Raw genomic sequence first — 21534 nt, 5'->3', positions numbered from 1 at the left:
TCTTTCTCTCTTACGATTAAACGAGCGCGAAAGCGATTTGCAGCAACAATAGAAACGCGATAAGGATTCGTCGTCTTCCTTTACGATCGTAATCTTTCTTAGCTCGTACAAATACTACGGAATTACGAGTCACGTTCTTACAATAATTTAATAAGACGTAACCCTTTTCTCTCTAGTCATTTCGTATGAGCATTATTCGGTCGAATTCGATGAATACAATCGATAACGTTAATGATAAAAAAATTCTAACGAAGACACTCGAAAGGTGACTTTCTTGTTTCTAAAACTTTTCCCAAGGTATTCTTCTTCGATCTTGGAAGATCGTAGAGACTCCCGAGTCGAAGTTTTCATTTAGGTAGTCTAGTCGTTAAGGGAGAAACTTTGTCGTTTACGGTTGACAAAAGAGAAAGAGAGAGAGAGAGAGAGAGAGAGAGAAAGAGAGAAAGGAAGAGAGAAAGGGATCCAAGAATGGCGACGCGTAGTCCTGATTATGGCCCGCTCGTTACGTGGAAACGAGGCACCTTGCATCGAAAAGGAGTTTCGCGTTTAGAGCAGCGCGAAACGTTCTAAAGAGTTGGAATTACGGGTCGTTGAATGGCCTTAAGAGACCTGAATTCTTTTCTAAATAGATTGCCTGCTACCGCCGTCGCTCGTTCGTTACTTATTACCTCAACCTACTAATTCTAACTATCGAGTAACCGTCACCAAGCGACGGGAGCGTTATATCGCTTGGTTTGAAACGAACGAAATGATAGCGGTATCCCTTTTGCTTACCCTTTTTCGTGTCCTTATTCAATCGAGATATCTCGCGAACAGAAGAGACATAGAAAAAGGGAATCTACTTTATAATTTGTAACGGAGCTTTTTAAATTATAAAAGCTTTCGACAAAATGAACGGTTCCTTGTCAAGTTCGATGAAATTTGAGAAAGTAAAATAGTTGATGATGAAAAGATTTGGATGAATAATGAAACAAAGAATGAGAGAGAGAAAGAGAGAGAGAGAGAAAGAGAGAGAGAGGAAGATAGTTAAGAAGTTGGAAAGAGAAGAATGTTTGCTCGTTACATCGTGTTAATTAGCTTACTTTTCGTCCGATTCCACGTATATCACGGACTCATGATTTTCCGGCTTTGCAAAGTGAAAGCCATTATATTATTTGAAGTCTACGAAAAATGTTTGTTGATCGCGAAAGTCGCCCGCACGAATCTTTTCTCGCTCGCTCGGTAGCTCTGACCGGTTTAGAATATATAAAGCCGCTCCGCTGCTGTAGACGATTCTTTTGCGTTCTCGCTCACCCTTCGTGCACCGCCATCGCTGCTCGATCGGCGCGAAAGTGATCTACACGCGCCGGTCGTGTTTCATCGATCGGTCGATCGATCCTCCGTTGTTGTCATCGTTATCATCGTCGTCAAGTTGTTCGCGCGATAAAAAAGGGGATTAAATTTTGTCGAAATACTTCGTAGTGATGTTACAATATTTCTTTGATTAATAAACGCGATATATTTGAATTATTTGAATTATTTATTATTATTATATAATTTCTTATTAATCAACGCGCGTGTTAAGTTATTATGTTTCCGACGAAAGGTTCCGCGTAATTGCCAGCTTCGAATAAATTTGTTCGATACGATCGTACATGAATTTCTTTTCTATATATATATATTACATTTTCGTGAAACAAAAAAAAAGGAAAAGAAAAAAGATTACATTTCGGTAAACGTATGACGAAAGAAAAATGAAAGTCGTTTTCTTCAGTATTTCCGAATAAGAAAACGTTTTTCGCGAATTAATTGATCTTCGATCAACATGCTTCGGGCCATCGCTATTTACGCATCCGCATCTGATAAGGCAACTTTCTAGACCACTTACATGGTTGTTAGATCCGTGAACCGAATTGTAATAAAGGTGTCGAGTTCTACAGTGTCATTTAACGGTAACGATCGTTGACGTTTCGTAGATCGTTAAACCTTTTTCCTAGTCAACGTACCAATTCATTTTCCTCCTCTTAATAAAACGTGAGATTAACAGGTTGAAAGTGAACGAGAGGTGCGAATTTGGATGGACTACTTTCTTTATTTGTTATATTAAAATTCTTCGATATATGCTTGGAAAAATTCGAAGGTATCTGAAAAAAGTGTTGGACGATAGTCAGTTTCGTTCGATTTATTGCATATAAATTAACCGCTTTGCAAACAAAAAAAATAAAAATAAAAAAGAAAAGAAAAATAAGTAAATCGTTTAATGTAAAGGAACGTTCGAAAGGATCTATTAAAGTTCGAACTAGTCGACATTGCAGTGGTGTATGTACCTGCTTCAGGGACAAAACAGCGATAGCAACATTGACAATAAAGTTCTTATGCATCAAGAGTGTACCAATCGGAGCGTATCCCTTTCTCCATGGAGTACTAGTGACGAATCTTAACCGATTCAGCCCTGACTTCGATCGTATCGAAGTCTTTCGTAACGTTAATTTACAATGAATATAATAAGAAATAAAATGAATAATAAATACCAATGGAAATTATTACTTTTCATTAATATAAAATTTGGAATGGAAATCTTTTCTTGCAAAATATCGAAAGGTCGAATAACTTGATAAAGGTTAACTAATAAAAATCAAAAGAAAATTGGCACTTTTCTAAGGCGCATTCTGTTCGCGCGTATTTCGTTCCGTGCGAACGGAAGAAAAGGCAAATGGTTATGCAACGACGCGCGGTTAAACGAATCGAGGTGCGCAAGCGTGCACGCGTTCTCTTACTTGCTCTTTCTCTCTCAGTACATACATGCATACGTAGCAGATAGGTACGCCGTAGAGAAACCAAGTTGTTGGTTCGAAGCAGTGCCAAAGGCGCAAACGGACTCGTACAAAATTCTCCTATTTCTAGCTCGAGCCTATTATTCTATTTTACGAATTGTTATTGAGTTTGAGATGACTGCAAGATATCAAGGACGAAGGTCGCAAACGAGTCGAGAAAGACCAAGATGTTTAAAACATGGTCTAAGGACTAAGAGCCTAGACGGATGTTAAATATAATTTTTATTTTATATTATAAAAAGTCATCGGAAAAAGAAAGAGATTAAAAGAAAATTGTATCCATGTATCCTATCGCTAGTATGAATTATGATATTAAAAAAAAAAAAAAAAAAAAAAAAAAAAAAAAAGAAAAGAGAAACGAGAAAAATATCTATTACACAATAATTAGATCGATTACATCAGAGATATTGGCCGATTTTACTACGAATATTTATGAAATAAAAAAAAGAAAAAATGTGAAAATAGAGAAACTATATTCTTGAAAAGAACAAAGTGTAAACAGCGAGGAAGAACTTAATGGTGGGGGTATCCATGGGAAAACTCGATTGTCGTCGACGCCACTGTGAAAACGAACGTCGCGCTTCGTGACTACGTGCTCCTCCTTCGTGCTCGTGATTACTCGTCGATTCGACTTTGACGTTTTCCTTTGGTCTTAAACATATGTCGCAAAATAAGAAGGATCGGTCGGTATTATAACGAGGTACGATTTCAAAATCGAGATCGATCGATTGGGAACAGCTTGTTGAGAAGTGAAAAGGAAGAAGAGAGGCGACAGTGCAAGACGCGTCTAGTTCGAGTCTCTAAACTCGAGCGTGAAATAAGAGAGTCAGTCAGTAGGTTGCCCGGTTAGTTGGTTTCTAAGTTGTCGACTAGTCACTAGTTTATACTTTTCTCTCTCTTTCTCTTTCTCTCTCTCTTTCTCAGAGTGGTAGGAGGTGAGTGCGCGTGCATTCATCCGAATGCAAATCATTGGAGAATTGTCATCTCCCATTGGAAAGAGTAGAAACTTTAAACGTTACATCTGCTTTGATTTTATTTATTTCCTTTTCTAAACTGTACATGTAAACACAGGTGTATATTTTCGACGAAGTTTATCAAAGTGATTAATATTTTCATATATAAGAATTTACCTTGTATTTTTTAAACAATCATACTAATTAATATATAAATGCAATAGAGATTATATGTATTCTTTAAAAATAGTAAAAATTGTGTAAGATTCTAATTCATCCAATATAGAGATCACTATTTTGATAATGATATTTCATTTTAACCGTTTATAATATATATTATACACGTTCAAAGATCTTATAAGGGTTCAAAGCTCGAATATACTATTCCGCTAGTATTCGTAGGTACGATATATATATATATATATATATATATATATATATATATATATATATATACTGCAAGCCTACAATACCAGCGGAGGAAGTTTAATTGACTCAGAATGCACCGGAAGCTCCAACTTTACCTTCTCTCATTTCTATTTCCTCGGTTTAATCCTATTGCATTATTGCTACATATGTTGCAAATCATCAATTTCTCTTGCGTCAAATTAAATATCTTTTGTTAAAAAAGAATTCTATTATTTCTCTCGTGAAAACTGAGATAATAAAAAGAAAGGAAAAAAAGAAAAAAGAGAAAGAAGAGAAGAGAGTGAAATAGAGTAAGCGAGCGAATGGTAGCAGGCGAATGGCTAAACGTATAAAGAGATATATTTACTGGGAAAATTCGCTGACTGATAATTTAGCGAGCTCATGAATACGAATGAACTTCTGTCTACTCGAAAGGCTCGTAATAATTGAATAAAAAAAGAAAATGGAAATAAAAGAAAATAAAAAAAAGAAGGAAAAGAAAAGAAAAGAAAAGAAAAGAAAAGAAAAGAATTATTGCGCTTCAAATAGAAGAAGAAAAAAAAAACTTATCGAGGCAAATTCCAACGAAATGAGAAGTAGTCGGTAAGAGCTTAAAAACGAAAAGATAAAAAGGAAGAAAATTGAATTAAGCGACCTTAGAGGAGAAAAAAATAGATCGAAGGAAGAAATAGGAGAGCTGGAGGAAGAAAAAAGGACGAAAGAGCCGCTGTAGCACCTTCGTTCTCTCTCATTCGTGCTACACTTCGCTTCGAAACTGCAACCAGGCTCGAAAGTATCTTACGCAATAGGTGGAGCAGTGGAATAGTGTGGGCTACCGCTGTCCAGCACAGAACTGCCCATCATTTCCGTGTTCTGCAGCTCGTTGACTCGTTCGCTCGCTCGCTCGTTCGCTTGCTTACTCGCTTACTTGCTTGCTATTGCTCGAACATATTCTCGCATCGTCGTACTGTACAGTACTACATGAACGTTGCTACACTATCCGCCTTGATTTCACGCACGTCGATATTTCACCGAACTCCTTTACGTTAATATAAGGAGAAAAGTAATTTAATCGACATTTATTTTATTCTTCGTCAGTATTTATCTGTCGTTTATTTTCATATATACATGAAATTCTTCAAAAAGTGAAACTCTCCGAAGTTTTAACAGCTTAATCTTAATCCATAACAAGTAGACTATAATACCGTATATTCACGTTTGTTAGATGTAATATCCGTTTAAGATTATTATACGAATAAATATCTTTGATATACGATATATATTTCTACATTAATTACTTTCACATGGTACGGTAGTATATTATTTTATCAATGGTATTTTCTAACGAATAGTTAACATTCGATTGAATAACGATAGATTCTTTAGATCTTTTCTCTCCTTTTTAGTACGTTCGGTACGTTATGAATTCCGATTGGTCGACAAATTTTCTTTTATTATCAACTATATCCTATTACATTACTCCTTTGAGAAAAAATACGAAATGGACAGTCTAAACGATCGCATTATCTCCAGCCAGCTATGGTATATGTATCGTGACATTTAAGTCTGAGAAAGATCATCTATCCTTAGCGGTCGGCTTGAATCGTCGGACCGCGTAAACCGATCGACTGATCGACCGACCCACCGGTATAGAAAACAAGTATAGGTAATTTCCGTGTTCCTTCGGCCACATAATCACCAGTATCCTCGCGTAATCGCAACGGGTCTTTATTCGTTGTCGCTTTGTCGGGAAATTTATCGCTTATCGATTTCACGCTTATCTATGATACGAAACAAAAAGAAAGGAAAAGAAAGAATGAGAAAAATAACACGTTAAATATATTTATTAGACAGAACGTTAGAGTATCTCGAAACGAAAAGAAAATCGCGAAACGATTGCTCGATAACTCTATTGCTCTTTAACTCGAGCTCTTGCATTCGCATTTTTATTCTTCGAAAGCAATACAATCGACGACTCGATTGTTCTTATAAAATATCGACTTTTAAATTCACCATTACAAGATCGGCCTATACTTTCTCCGCGTTCCAATGATCGCGTCTCGCGTGTATTGTCCGTAATATGTATCATGATAATTTGCATAAATATCAATGCTCTTCGCTCAGGAAATGTCCATACTCGTAGTCTGTCTAAGAACGTTATGTAAAACGTTACATTTACGACGGTATCGTGGGAGTACCTTCTGACGTATCACTACCACGTTCAAGCGGTTTCGTCTTATAAGGTTTTAACAAAAATAACGTAATAGTATCGACATTATAGACGAGTTCATTATCATTTTAACGTATCCCTTTGCCAATCTATTCAAATATCTCAGGAAACATGCGAAAGTCTTTGATATATCATATGCTTTCTCTTTGCTAATTCGAAAAGAAAATTGCTATTGATCCGAATTCAGAAGAAACTTATTTCGTTCGTCCTTAAAACGTATGATTACTATAGAGAAAGAATAAACTCTTTTATCGCGAATTAAAGGGATGATAATCTATCGAATGATCGATAAAGATTTAAAAGGCACGATCGATCGTTTAATAAGTACCAAGATATCGACTTGGCATCGATTTCACAGAGATTGGAATTGAAGTTAGGGTTGCACCAGTTGAACAAGGTATGCGTATGCTAATTGATTGCACAATGTTCTTCCGGTCTACGAACGGTGCTTAGGAGGGTAGGTAAACGACTCTAGCTAGCACCGGTCTCTTTCTCCAGTTCTACTTTTCCCGTGGAGAGGGCGCGCGCGCGCGCGCGCACACACGACCGAACTGCAAGCGAACGGAAAAGAGAAACAGAGAGAGAGAGAGAGAGATTGAGAGTGAGAGACAAATAGATAGATAGATAGATAGATAGATAGAGAGAGAAAAAGAGAGAGAGAGAGAGAAACGAGAGACACGCCTATCTTTGCGCTTATATGTAGCGATCGGTAACCGAGTGCGTGTCCATGCGTATAGAAAATGCTCCGGTTCACGCTCTGGGAATACCCCCAGTTGCTTTGGCATCCAACGGCCTCGGGTATCTCTACTTCGGTACAGTCGTGAACAACATTTTCCCTCGAGAAAACGATTTCGTATCGTTTCGTGTCATGCTCGAGCAATCCCTCCCCTACGTGTCTCCACAAATCCCTACAAATTCTTTAAAGCCCGTTCGAGATTTCAAAATCGGTCGCGCCCTGGGAATACGAAGAAGAAAATGATGTCCAATTGTTTTATGGATTCTTTCTATCGAATTGAAATCAAACTCCGTTTTTTCGATGAAAAATCTTTTTTCTTTTTCCTCTCTCTCTCTCTCTTTTTCTTTTTTTTTTTTTTCAAAGTTTCATGGTCCGATTGACAATGATAACAATAACGAATCGGTAAACTCCGTTCGTTAATATTCTATTGTTTTCGAATATCATCGTGAAAACTCGACTGTATTGGAGGGAAGGAGTTTGGTCGGACGTTTATATCTATTCGACGATGACCGGAAATTTCGGGCTACGTGTTCGATCGACGTCGAAACTTTTAGACGGGTCATAAGTAAACATCCGTGGTATATGAGAGAAACATCAGAGACCGCAAGGAATGCAGCGAACGTGGCAAGTCATGCGATAGCTGAGATCGATTCGTCGAAATCTTATTTCAAAGGTTATGAGAATGCTTCCTGACCGGACCTCCGAGGAAGTGGCCAAGGTATCAGTGGTTTGTAAACCGATATACGCATCTGAACTCACTTTCTTGGCGATGTGGTATCTTCTACTCCCCAAAGCACTTTGGCTCTTTGCTTTTTCAACCATCGTGTACGATTCAACGTCCTTACAAAGTTGGAAGCTGTTCGAAGCTTTCACGTTACGTTCTAATTTGTTTTGCCGTCGGTTACGCGGTTATATCTCCAAAATCTATTTGAAGATAATTTTCTATATGTGTATATATATATATATATATATATATATATATATATATATATGGGTGTGGGAAATCGATCAAAACAGATAGATTAACTATCATCTAAGAAGCTTTTATGGGAAAGCAATATTTCAAACCAACTTGACCTTTCCGAAGATCTCTTATTATTATAAGAACTCGCTTATTGCGGTGAAATCGATATTTTCTCTCATCGGAACAATCAAAGTATTATCTTTTAAAGTGTTCAACTTTCATTATAATTTAAAAAATCAAATATAAATGTTTCAACGTGGTTAAGAATGAATGATTTTTGTGGGGATTTTTCATTTCCGGTATATCGGTGAAAGATACGTTTTTCCGCAACACGTAGCTATTCTATTCAGAGGGAATACGTGCTTTTAGGTTTTATCCGATCTATATGAATTTTAGATGTTCCTGACATACAAGGAAATCCATGTATCTTTTAAATAAATCATATTATAAAACTACGGCATCTTCTATTTTCTTTTTTTTTTATTCCGTGCAACGTATGAGCACAAAATTGGGCTAGAAAGCCAACCCATGGGTAAAAGCATAAGAATGTTTTCTCCCTTATTTCGTCTATGTTTACCACAAAAGATAAATCCAATGAAAGCAGCCACAACATCGAGTCGCGCTAATTACATACTAATTAGTCGGATTATATAACAACGCGATCGTTCTCTATCAGCGCTAATTTCGTTCGTTTTTAAAGCGTAATTTCGTTCTCGTCGAGCAAGCTTTCCTCCATGCTTCGTTGAAAACTCGTCTAAACTCATGGACTCAGAAACATGGATTACCGATCTCTCTCCCCTTCTCTTGTTCTCTCTCTCTCTCTCTCTCTCTCTCTCTCTCTCTCTCTCCACGATTTCTCTGAAATTTTTCAATATTTTGAATAAATCAATTATCGCACTAGTCCGAAGGGAGAGCAATTTACAGGATGACGTACGCAGATAAATCCATATGTGGGTAGATGCGTGTGCGCCATAGCTAGCCGCATATTAATGAACGGTGCGGCACGGCGCTCGCGAGAGCGTGTCGCGTAAACGTTGAATAATAACTGCATTCCGGCGGTGCAATGTTGGTGCGAGTGGTTCTCTCTTTCTCTCTGGAGCGGTTCTCGAGTTGGGTCCAACTTCGCTCTCGGTAACGGCTCTCGGGTCCGACCTCGTCTCGAGTACACGCGTGTAATGCGTGTCCACGATCGGATTGGTTACCACCACCACAAGGACCATATACGCATATAAAACGCAACCAACACTCGGCATCGATCTATTGGCTGGACGGACAGCGAAACCGATAGATCGCCGCGCCGAGAAGAACCGAGCTAAGCCGAACTACAAAACTAACCACCAGCTACGGCTAAACAAGCATCTCTTCTCGTTCCCCTTCGTCAAGTTTTTTAAAATCGTAAGGTGTCGATACGAGGCCTATCTCGTGCCTCCTCCGTTAAAAACTCGCTCTCGTTAATTAGCAGGGACACCAATGTCCCAATGTTCTTTCTACGTAACAGTTCGCGACTATCCATGCGCGTATACTATATCATACATATATTCATGTACAAAATTATTCCAACTCCCGTTACGACGAATATCGCGAGCTCGTTAACGAGTTCGTTTGTAGACGAACGCGTTCTTCCAAGCGAAGGCGCACGATACATTCTCAAGCATCGTCGCGCACAACACCGCACGATATTCGCGAAATCGCGCTACGTTTGTTCACGCAACCCTGTTTCCACGTCAAAGCTCGCGAATCTACATGACTTTCGACATTGACCCTATAAGAACCTTCGATTTTGAGTTTCTCAACTCTGAATTATGAGGAAAAGAAAAAGAGAGAGAAAAAGAGGGAGAGAGAGAAATCCTGACTAATTTTCTTAAAATAAACGTGGCAACGTTAGATTGCGTAACTTTACATAGCTACTTATACAATTTTCTCCGTTCACTTTCTTTCCGCGCGTTAAACATTGGCAAATCGTACGATCTATCAATGCATTCGTCTAAATTACGTACCTTCCTATCTATTGTTAATGTTAACGTGTAAATGAGTTTGTGAAAAACGATAATCATTGCATAATCGCGTTTTGTCCTATACGGAAACGTAATATTTTATGTTATTCTTTCTTCTGATAGATTATTTAGATTCTTTTTTATAACATTATTACGATCGATATCAAGATTTACAAGTCATTTTGACGATTATTTAGGAAGAAACAAAAGGAATATGATATTTCTCTCGACATTGCAGAAGCACGCGAAACCTGAATTCCTAACGTCGTGTAATGGCTATTCTGACTAGAGAAACGTCCAAACGTCCGAACGATTACGGGTTATAAAGTTTCTTACAAAAACGTTGCTACCACTTTAGAGACAGCTAAGAGATACGTTAAAGAACGTTCGATTTGTTTCGTTTCTAGTTGTTCCTTTTACCGGCATACCTGTCTGACGCTATGTTCGGAAAACTTTCGCGACACCTGTAAAAAAATTCGATGTTTAAAAGATTGACTTATCGGGACTTATCGGCGACGTCACGACTTAAACGTGACGTATGTGCATAGGTCAGTGTGTCGACGATTGACGTCATTGAGATATAATAAAAAAAGAGAGAAAAAGAAAGCTTGGAAAATCGAAATAATTACGATACGAGCTACTTATCGATTCTAAACTTTTCTATATAGATATTTGCAAAACGGATGAAAAGAAAGATAACGGCTTTGACGAGGGTCGTGGTTAAGTCGATGCGTCAATATTGTCGCGAGCTTGAAGGAGAATTCCAAGGAACGGCGATCGGGTAGCTTCCCGCTGGCTAAAGATGTTTTATCCGCATAGACACCTTCGATGACGTAGGCCGTAAAATCGTCTCACGTTTATCTTTTCATTTCTGACAGTTTCTAAAGGAAGAAGAAGAAGAAGGAAAAAGAGAAAATACCAAGAAATGTTTTCCAACCGAATCTTTTGCATTGTCTTTATCTTTCTAATTATCTATGGAGTGCTTTTAATTGAAGACAGCGTAACGTACTAGAATTGGTTCGTCGTGTTAATTGACTCTTCAAATGACTCGATCAACGACGAAAGAAAGGAAGAGTGACAGAGAGAGAGAGAGAGAGAGAGAGAGAGAAAGAGAGAGAAAGGTGAAGAGAATGAGAGAGAAAGGAAGAGAAAGAAAGGACGCGTAGAGATGGAAAAAAATCGTCGACCGTCGTGCAACTCGAGTGCAGCAGACAGACGGTACAGATCGAATCTGTGCTATAGAGAAACGTGTTCGCGAGAACGCGAGTCGGTCGATCGACCAATCGGCGCGTCGCGTCGTTTCGATCGGTACGCGAGTGAGCGAACAAGCTTGCCACTTACTTTTTGCTATGTTCGAAGGCATTGTGGAGTGGTCGCTTGCGCAACGATAGCCACGGCTCGCTCCCGATAAGTTCATGCTCTAGAATCTAGGCCGAAGGCGTTACCAGTCGTTTATAACCAGGTGTCTCCGGATGCGGGAATCCGTGTTATTCGCTTAACGGAATCACCGGAAGCTTCTTCGATTCGTTTAATCGAAGATCGATAACTTTTTCTGATCTTCAATCTTTCTTCGGAGAAAGATCGATTCTGTTAAGGTATCCATAGATCGTTCGATATTCTCATTGACTTATAAAAATTATTTGACAAATAATATGAACGTGATATATATGGTTTTTCATTGTTCGGTTATTTCAGATCGGTACACGCCTTTTGCCTTTATAAGAATTTTCATCATAGGAAAATCTTTAGATCATTTACTTCCTTCGATTCGACCTTTACAAACGAAGTCGAGGAAACCGTTCGATTTCTCAAACACACCAATTAACGTTTACATATATGTACGTTGTAGTAACGACCAATTAACGTTCAACGTTCGTTCTTTTCTATAACTTGCGACTCGTTCGACGTGCCGATCTATAATTCGCACAAACTACTATACATATATCATATACAAGTAGGTATGTATATACTATATCTACTATACTAGTTACCCAGCATCGCATTAGTAACGAATCGATTAACGCGAGACTCTCTGATATAATTTCGCTCGAAACAACCTCCAAGAGACGTCGTAGTCACGGAGATCGTTAAATTGACTATCCCCCTCCATGACCATTGACCACACCACATCAATTAACGCACGCGCTCGTGTTCTCTCCGTTTTCAAATCGTGTTCCCTTACGGTTCTCAGTTCTAACGGATGCTTTACCATATCAGAATTAATTGAACATTTAAAAGGTGCAAGCTGTTGGTATCATTCGTTTGTCTTTACTCGTTTGATAAAGCTAATAAATAGACAAGTGATTAAGCCGTCAACCGAATAATATCTATCACTTCGATCTTATAAAATTTATTTTTCGATTATTTTGTCCTTTCTTTTGTTTCGTTTTTCTTTTTCTTTTTTTTGTTTTTAATAAAACGATATGTTTTAAATGTTAAGATGATGATGAAACATTAATGAAAATTATGATAATTATAATTGTCGATTTCAACATGAACGTACATAGGTGTACGTATCTATCTATATCAAACGGATCATGATCGTACATCCTCATAGAATGACCATCAAAGAGTCATAGGTATCCTATAAAACATCGTTTCGAACCTCTCTAGAATATTCCCATCGTAATAAACCCAGACTCTGCTCGTAAGTCGTTGTTTCGTGAGCAAGTTTATACGTACGACGATACTGTCGTATCTCTGAATTTTGTTTCGATCGAATCGAAGTAAAATTCAATTCGTACGTTTACCATCGATTTACTTGTGAAAAATGAAAAATAAACACCGAGCTTTTCGTATCGGAAAGTTTGTATAATAAAAATTTGTAATGGAAAGGTGTTGTTGACGAGCTCTAGATACGAGTGACCAAAAAATAAGCAGCGTGAAAATCGAAAGGTCGATTTCTTTAACGAATTAACGCGTGAAACATGATATATTTATGCACCAATGGATAAGTGCATACACGGGCTTGAATTGCAGAGGAACCACGAGGGCCAGAGAAAACTGGAGAGCAAGGGAGAACGCTTGCAAAGCCTTTCCTCTCTCTCTCTCTCTCTCTCTCTCTCTCTCTCTCTCTCTCTCTTTCTTTCTTTCAAGTGTTCTGTAGCGAATGGTAAACGGCGGGCGGTGTACACGACTGTTCGACGCGATCAACTGAATTCACCTCGCTCTTATGTTACGCAAGATATGTATCCACGCCTATGTGCGAGTGGGAGCTGGGGAAGTGTTATTTAGGAAATAAAAATGAAAATGCAGATTCTAATCGAGTTTCACGCTTGTTTCTGTGGGCCTTGCCGCAGCTTCGATCTTTAGTTTCGAACTCTTTCTTATTCTTGTTTGCATTCTTAATCCCTCTCTCTCTCTCTCTCTCTCTCTCTCTCTCTCTCTCTCTCTATATATATATATATATATATATATATATATATAATTTTTAGTAACGAATAGATTTTTTGATCGATATGTTACTTATCGTATATTTATGTATCTGTCACTTACGTTTATTTCCAATAATATTTTAATATGGTGATTGTAGGTATTACATATATACTACTTTGTATTTATGTATACATATTTTTATTTTTATTCAATAATAAGACTTTCTACTATCTTGTAATTTTTCTTTTCTCTTATCTATATTCAAGCTTATTGAAACATATGAAAATAAATTATGTTTCTTTTTCTGTCATTTCAATTTCCTTTTGATCAACATGTCGCTTTGAGTACCTACCTAAATTTAAAATCTTTATGTAACAACCTCCACTTCTTTTTCATTTTTTTTTCTTTTCCCTTTTTTTTTCGTTCGGGACACAATTTTAAGTTTTCAAATAACGTAAAATTATTAGGACGTATAAAAGAAAAGTTCGATATCATTTTTACAACACTCTTACTCGATATTGCTTTCCAGTCCACACGCTAGAGTTTACGAAATGTTCGCTTTTTATATCCACATCGAGTCTCACACAAAAACGAAAATTTTCTTAAAATCGGAAGCGAACAGTTCGTCAAACTGTAGACGACTTAGATCGATATAAAGGTTAGAGATTCTACGTCATGCTGATGCTTTTGTACGAAAGTAAGTGCTGGTACTGTAGACGAGTGAAATAGATTGGTAACATAACTCATCTATTATACGTTGCCGTCTAGCGAATATAATGTAGATTATTTGGGAATAACGTGGTGCAATCCATCAGTAGTAAACTCTATTGTGTATAAGCTTTACAGCTTGACTAAGAGCAAAGACAGTGTCTTTCTTATTCCGTACGCTTCATGATTTTCAGAAGTCAAGAAATAAATCCGAAATCAGAATACGAATTCTTGAATCTGTATCAAGTAACTTTTTCCTCGAATAAAAAATCATGAAAATCTATAGAAAATATATGTCTCGTTATATCTCGAGGTCTTTTCGATTGCGACTGAAGCGTGTCATATCAATCGCCATTAGTAATAATTGATATACGTTCGGTATATCTAGTCATGCGTATCAGTGTTATACGTTGCACAGACCGCAGAATGTACCACGTAACAAACTGTACTCTACTGTTAAACTTTCGCAACGAAATATCGACCCTTTTTCGCGGAATTTAAAACGGATTGCAAAGTAGAAACAATATTACGTGTGTCAAAGAGCATGTATAAATTAGACAAATTTAATCGAAATATTAGTATTAAAATCGTTCGTCCTCTTTACAATTCGCTTTTTCTATCTCAATTGATATTTGATACAGTACTCAAGGACGCTGATCTTCATCCAAGGCCGTGTCGAAAGTTGGTAGGAGAAAAGAGGAACGTTATTTTTCTCAAATATATCATGATGAACGATGATCGATAGTTAGATCGTTTATTTACCCCTTCTCTTAGCTTCTGTCATTTTATTTCTCCTTCTCTCTTTCTCTCTTTCTTTTTTATCTACTCTTTTTTCATTTATCTATTTAGCAACAGAAGAACAACCATAGAGATTCTTCAATGGCTTCGCCTAGAAGTCTCAATTAACCGAAAATTTGAAAAATGAAGTAGGTTCCTTTGGGAAACTCATAATCAGGACAGGCTCGCTTTCCTGCTATTGATCCATTTGAAAATGCTTAATTATTAAAGCGTAACCTGATTAATTGTGATCGGTGCTTGCAGTTTGATTAATTTGTTTTCTAAACTCGCGTCGACGATTGTTTCTCTTTCGAAAATAAACTGAACTTAAACTCAGTGATCGAGTTCAATGAGAGTACTGCGGAAAAAGAAAAAAAAAAGAAAAGAAAAATACGAATCGTTGCACGTTCTTTTCATAACGATTTCCAAGACAAACTTTCAAGATAACATTTTTAAATGTATAGCAAGGAATAGAATTAAAAAATATAAAGGAGACTACGTAAAACATAATCTCGTTACAAAACGCCTTACATACGATTTATATAAACGAACTTTGACGAAATATCAAAAGTAAATTCAATTACCTCGATAATATTCCAACGCGATAATCAAGTTATTTTTGAGGTTAGTATAATGATAAAGATATAAAATAATTTCACGGGCAATGCGCCTAGAAAATAACGCAACGCGTTTATACTACTATATCCCCTTTACTTCTCTCTTATCTTGCGCAATAGGCCAGAGTGCGCTTTTCTTTTTCACATTATTTTCCGATAAGCTCTCGCACGAACACAGAGACCAAACCGGACGCACATTTATGCAAGGAATAAACGGATTTGTGGTCTTGCCGGCAGTGGCTTATAATTCTACGCATTACATAAACGAGTCGACGAGACTTCGTGTGTCGGCCGGTTTTCGAGCGTGTTGAGAGCGTGCGAGTGAAATCGAACTAAATGTTGCGGTAGAAATCAAAGTTCAATAACTCTGTTATTAGAACAGCGTATGTACTCTACTTGAAAACACGCTTCACTTTGAATAGTCGTTATTAGCAAATTATTATGTCCTCCCCCGCCCCTTCCACCCTATTTTCATGCACGATAAGACCGTGCGTGCGACCGACGCTGCGGAACCGATTTCTGAGTTCGCCATCGAAATTGTAATTCCATTTCGTTTCGTTTCGTTTCGTTTCGTTTCGTTTATACGCCAAAGAGAAAATAGATTTTAAATATCTCCCACGCGAAAAGTTCAATCGCAAAGGTTACATAGCTCATTCCCCATGTGAAATACGGTGGATATTATCGTTATAACTTTCCAAAAGCGATACATCTTTCATCGTCAAAATTATTTATAAACTCGAATAGGAAGTTCCATTCTTCCTTGTGTTAATATTTTCTCTATATTCGTGTCCTGTATTTTTATTTTATCGATTGACGTGAACTCGTCTCGAACAACAACGAATACGACACGTCAAACGCAGGAAACTGGAGGGTGATGCACACGTTTTCACGGTAACCCGCACACGCTTCCGAAATGCAGAAAAGTTAATCCGATTACAAGAACAATCGATGATTTTCACCATAACGCCAAAGTAATTATTAGCTCGATCGAACGAAGCGTAAAAGCTTAATTCGCTTAATTAATTTCATTATACGATCAATTCTTGTCGTTCTATTTTTCTCAGAATTATGGTTGGATGATATTTTCCATTTTTCAAAGAGTCTTTGCGTCCTTTTCGAAGGGTCCCTTTTTGATCGTATCCAAACAAAGCCTAGGACGTAATTTGAAAGTAATAAAACGTATTATCGAGTTCCCAATAACCAGCAATATCATATCGTGTTCCCTTTCATTTTTCTTTTTCTCTCTCTTTTTTTTTTATCTCTAATGATAGATGGTCGTAATCAAGGATTTAATGAATAAATTATAAAAAGAGGAGTCGAGTATTCGCCACTTTTCTTTTCGTAAATAACGAAAAATAATGAACGTTTGCACGTTCGTCGTTTTATTCGATCGATCTTCGTCCAAGATCGGGGCCACATTATTCAACGAGTCAGGCGTTGCGACTTTAATCACCGAGACGAGTAAACGTGTCTCCATTGCAGTAAGTATCTTTGGTAGCTGAGCAGAGACGTGGTTTTGTGTCTCGAGAAAATAGTCGACACCGAAGGAGAAAAATCCTTTTTCGCGGTAGCTTTGCGGCTTGGCGGAAGAGCGAAGAAGAAAAGAGGAAACGATAAAAAGGTCTCATCGAAAAGAAGCGGGAAACCGAGAGGGAAACCGAACGAACGAGTGAGCGGCCGACCGACTAAGAAGAGAAAGAGAAGGCTCAGAAGGAGGACGAAGGAAGAAAGGCGCGACTCTCTCGGCAGCCTTGCCATTGAATTAGAATTTCCGACTCGTTAATTTCTACTGGCTCTACGAGACAGGAAGGAGAAGGAAAAAAAAGGGGTCGATAAAGAAGAACGATCGAATGAACGAAGGAACGCAGGGACGATAGTAGGATGATTTTGGTTTAACCGAGTCTTTTAATATCTTCGTCAAATGAAAAAGAATATCGAGCGAGCTTTCTGATCGTATAATCGTTTATCATCGATAGAGTCTCGTTTCATAAAGGTGAAGAGAAAGAAGAAAAAGGTCAACTTTGCTCTCTCTCTTTCTCGATGTCTATATTCGCATAGATATTTGCAATTATATAAGATGCTTCATCGATAATCAATAAAAGATAGATGCAACGTTAATCTTGATGTTAATCTAGATCGAAAAGCTCCAAAATATTCTTGATTGAGAAGATAACGTAAATAGGAGCGCAATTGTCTGACACGTTTTTAAAATACTTTGAATTTGTTAATTTTTCAAGTTCCAAAGAAAATGAGATAAGAGGACTCGAATACCTTCCTAAGAGGCGTTATATAAAGCAAGAAGAGAAAGAATAGAATAGAAAGAGAGGGAGAGAGAGAGAAAGAGACATAGAGAAAAGTTAGGATTGAGAGGAAACGCAGAACTCGATGAACTTCGGCGTGATAACATAATAATGCAGTGAGAAATCGATTACATAAGAGGCCTCCGCCTAGAAGCGCGCTACTTGCGCTGCTCTCACTGTTAGTCCGGTTTGCCGACATAATAGAAGAAAATAATGCACCGGGCATAGATTTCCAAGCGAGTTGCGTGATTCCGTAAGCGTGATTATCGCGATTATAGGGCGGAGCACGATTAATTAACGGTCGTCTACTACGACTGGTAAAATCTGGACCTATAAAATCTTTTGCGTGAAACGCAGATGAAATTGTTAAAAGAAAAGAGGAAAAGGAGAAGCAAGAAAATAAAAGGAAAAAAATCAGGAAGAAAAAAAGATTTGTCATTCATTGAATTATCCTACCCTCTTATTTATCGATTATTATATATGCAAGAAACTTTCTAGACAGTTTTAGAGGAACAAAGTCGTTACGATCTCAGAAAGCAATTCTCGAAGGAATTTCTTAGCAACGATTGAGTTTCGCGACGCGTACGAGGCACGCGAGACTCTGATTGGATCGGAAAGCGGTCTATAAAAGCGAAGCGAGTTAACATTTCCTACGATTCACTGGTTGGACCGACTACGACTAACCGAGTGTGGCAACGTTCTTGCACCTCGAGAGAAGTCCGCCGAGGGAGATCGTTCCTGGAAAATTCTTCGAAGTATTCCGCGTCAATCCGCATAGTATTCCGCGTCGTGCCACGACTCTCGTGCCGACTTTCGAGTTCCGCATTTTTTTTCCCATCGGTCAACTATTTGAGAGTATCGAGTTAATTCGGAGATCGACCCTTGCCAACGGTAACATACGATAAAGTAGATACGATTGAGAGCCGTTTTTGCTCATAAGTGAAAGGCGACGTTCGAGCTTAGTCGCGAACTCCTCGATCCTCGTTGCGTAATATTCTAACCAAGGAAATGAAATTTTGACCTTACCACCACCCTCTTCCTTCCTGTTTCTTCGATGCTTCCGTACTCGCGATCGATCGATCACAATGAAAATTAATATTGGACATTGAGATTGATCAACGGCGATCGAAGAACTTAAACGCCTAAAATATCAAGCTACAACTACGAGAATATACAATTATTTTTCTTAGAGTTATTATTTAACAATATTCGTAGATATTGGATATCGTTAATACAATGTAATTATACTGCTATCACTATAATAACAATATGGTATAGCTTTCTTCTGTTTTAAGTTTCTTGATAAAAAGCTTAATTATTCTGATTACGTCATTAGTATCGATAATAATAGGAATATAATTCAAGCAAATTATATGTACTTTCGTAGTTTCCAGTAGAAATAACGCACATAATGTTCTTACGGGGTATTGCAAAATTACTTGCCGATTCGTACGTTCGTCCACTTCTCGCGCAATTATTCGCCCAAGGTGAAACCGCGCGAAACGATAGTTATCGTGATCTCGATCGAACGCACAGTTACGATATAGATAATAAAACAGCTTGAAATAAGATTTAATCTCAAGTAACATCCTTTCCCCTTTTTTCTTAAACAAATATACATACATATACTTTACTTTCGTACGAACAATCGTAACGCGTACATACTTATAAATTTCAAAGATTTATCAGAGGGGATCTTTTTTTCATAACAAAATGCGCGTTCGCACGCTCGGTCGCTTTCAAATATTATAATATTCACGACATAAAAGTGATAAAAAGAAATAACGATGAGAATATGTCGTCCATGAGAGACGTGATATCTCCCTTGTTGTCACTGATAAAACGAGATTAACGTCCGCAGAATCGTCTACTATAACGTATAGCAAGTTTAATTAATTCTATTAAAACGTAGTAGGTTCGTTAAAAAATTTAATTGAACCCATGAGAATGAATTACACCTAATGCATTTCAAACACATAGTCGACTAATCATAATCGTCTTGCTACCAGTGAAAATTCCAAATTATAACGAATGACCTTCGTTATGCATAATAGCCATCACGTGACATAGATACGATAATAAAAATGATACCTTTCATTAATTTAAGCGAATTTTAATGTTACGTTATATTTTTATAAAGTGGCTTAACTTTATAATTATTCATGATCGACGTTTCCTCGATGATCGTTCCCTGGTTAATTTTATAACTTCCCTTTCATAGTTCGTAGCGAAGTATAACATTCGTAAATGAATATAAGATAAAGATATTAAACGTTGAGACCACGTCTAACATAGTCAGTTCAGCTCGATTAATACTCCTTACCGTAATAAGGGAACGTTTTTACTTCGTTATTTAGTCAAAACGATCGAATAAAAATACAAAGATTAATATACTTCGATATAATGTAATAAAAAAGAAAAGAAAAAGAGAAAGAAAAGAACATACGGATTAACTTATTTAAAATCGTAAACATAATTTAAATCATGCTGCTCTTTTTCTTTCTTACTTATCCTCTTCATTTTTTCATATTTCACACCAATGATATCGCAATGATTTCGTCATCGGCGAGGAGATACATATGAAATTTTTATTACTTCTCTATAAACAAGAAGCCTCTGCGATCATAAATGCGGGTAGATAGTTTCCTGATCGTAAAGAGATCTTGCTATCTTTACGATCGTAAAACTTCTTTTGCGATTTCCCGCGATCGTGCCACGGAAATAGACGAACAGGTAAATGGAAACACGGAAGGAGAAAGCAAGACGAAGAAGGAAGAGAAGGAAGAACAACGAAATAAATCGTTTTCTTTCTCTTTCTTCTCGTATCGTTATTCTTTGATTTGCCAGGCGATCGGTTTAATAACATACCGCAAAAAAAAAGAAAGAATGAAAAAGTAGAAAAATTTCGACGGAATAAAATTCGTAACTTCGATTAGATCGACGGACGTATTTTCTTTTTTCTTTCTTCTATTTTTTTTTCCTACTTTCAAAGAAAATAAAGTCTAGAAGCTTTCCGTATTCTTTTTTTTTTGTCACGATTAGGTAGTGATAAAATGAGATGCTTTTAAGTTGCGAGCTCGTATCGACCAACGTCTCTTGAATATTCAACGATGTAATATAACGGAAGGTCGGTATCCAATATAATTTTCAAAATGAGATTCGATAGAGAATATACTGTTTATTCTACTTTATCCTTTCTCATAGTCTAAAGAATAATCGAATAGGTATAGGAATAAGATCGTACGTGTGTTCGGCAAGAAACTCTTATTCGATCGAATCTACGAATCCTGACGATGTGAACGAGGCGAACGAGGTGAACGAGGTGAACGTGCGATCTTTCGAAAGAATGGAAGAAAGAATTGTGTAAGGGTAAGGGAAAGCCACGACTGTTCGATTCGAGCTTGTACGAGGATAAGTCGGCTTGACTCTTCTCAGACGCGTTCGTAACTTTTAGACAAGCTTGAAGGATGTGACGAAGAACGAAAAGCGAAGGTGGAAAAGCCAAGTAAGAAGAAAACGACGATTGGGGGAAAGCTTGAAAGCTGTAAGGGTAGCCGAGCAGGATTTTGAAGATAACAAAATGTAAAAGGAAAAATTACTTTCCAAAGAGAAAATTTATATGGTTACGTACATATATATTTATATATATATATGTGTAT

The 21534-nt window shown here is 37.4% G+C and overlaps 1 protein-coding gene across 7 annotated transcripts in view; it reads left to right on the top strand.

Annotated features, from left to right (window-relative positions):
• Positions 1-21534, top strand: part of LOC127067073 (glutamate receptor ionotropic, kainate 2) — a 125365-nt gene that overhangs the window by 11622 nt on the left and 92209 nt on the right. The window lies entirely within an intron of this gene.

The sequence above is a fragment of the Vespula vulgaris genome, chromosome 10 (genome assembly GCF_905475345.1).
Source record: "Vespula vulgaris chromosome 10, iyVesVulg1.1, whole genome shotgun sequence".
NCBI classification, from domain to species: domain Eukaryota; kingdom Metazoa; phylum Arthropoda; class Insecta; order Hymenoptera; family Vespidae; genus Vespula; species Vespula vulgaris.
The sequence above is the reverse complement of the archived record's forward strand: the minus strand, read 5'-3'. Positions and strand labels throughout refer to the sequence as shown.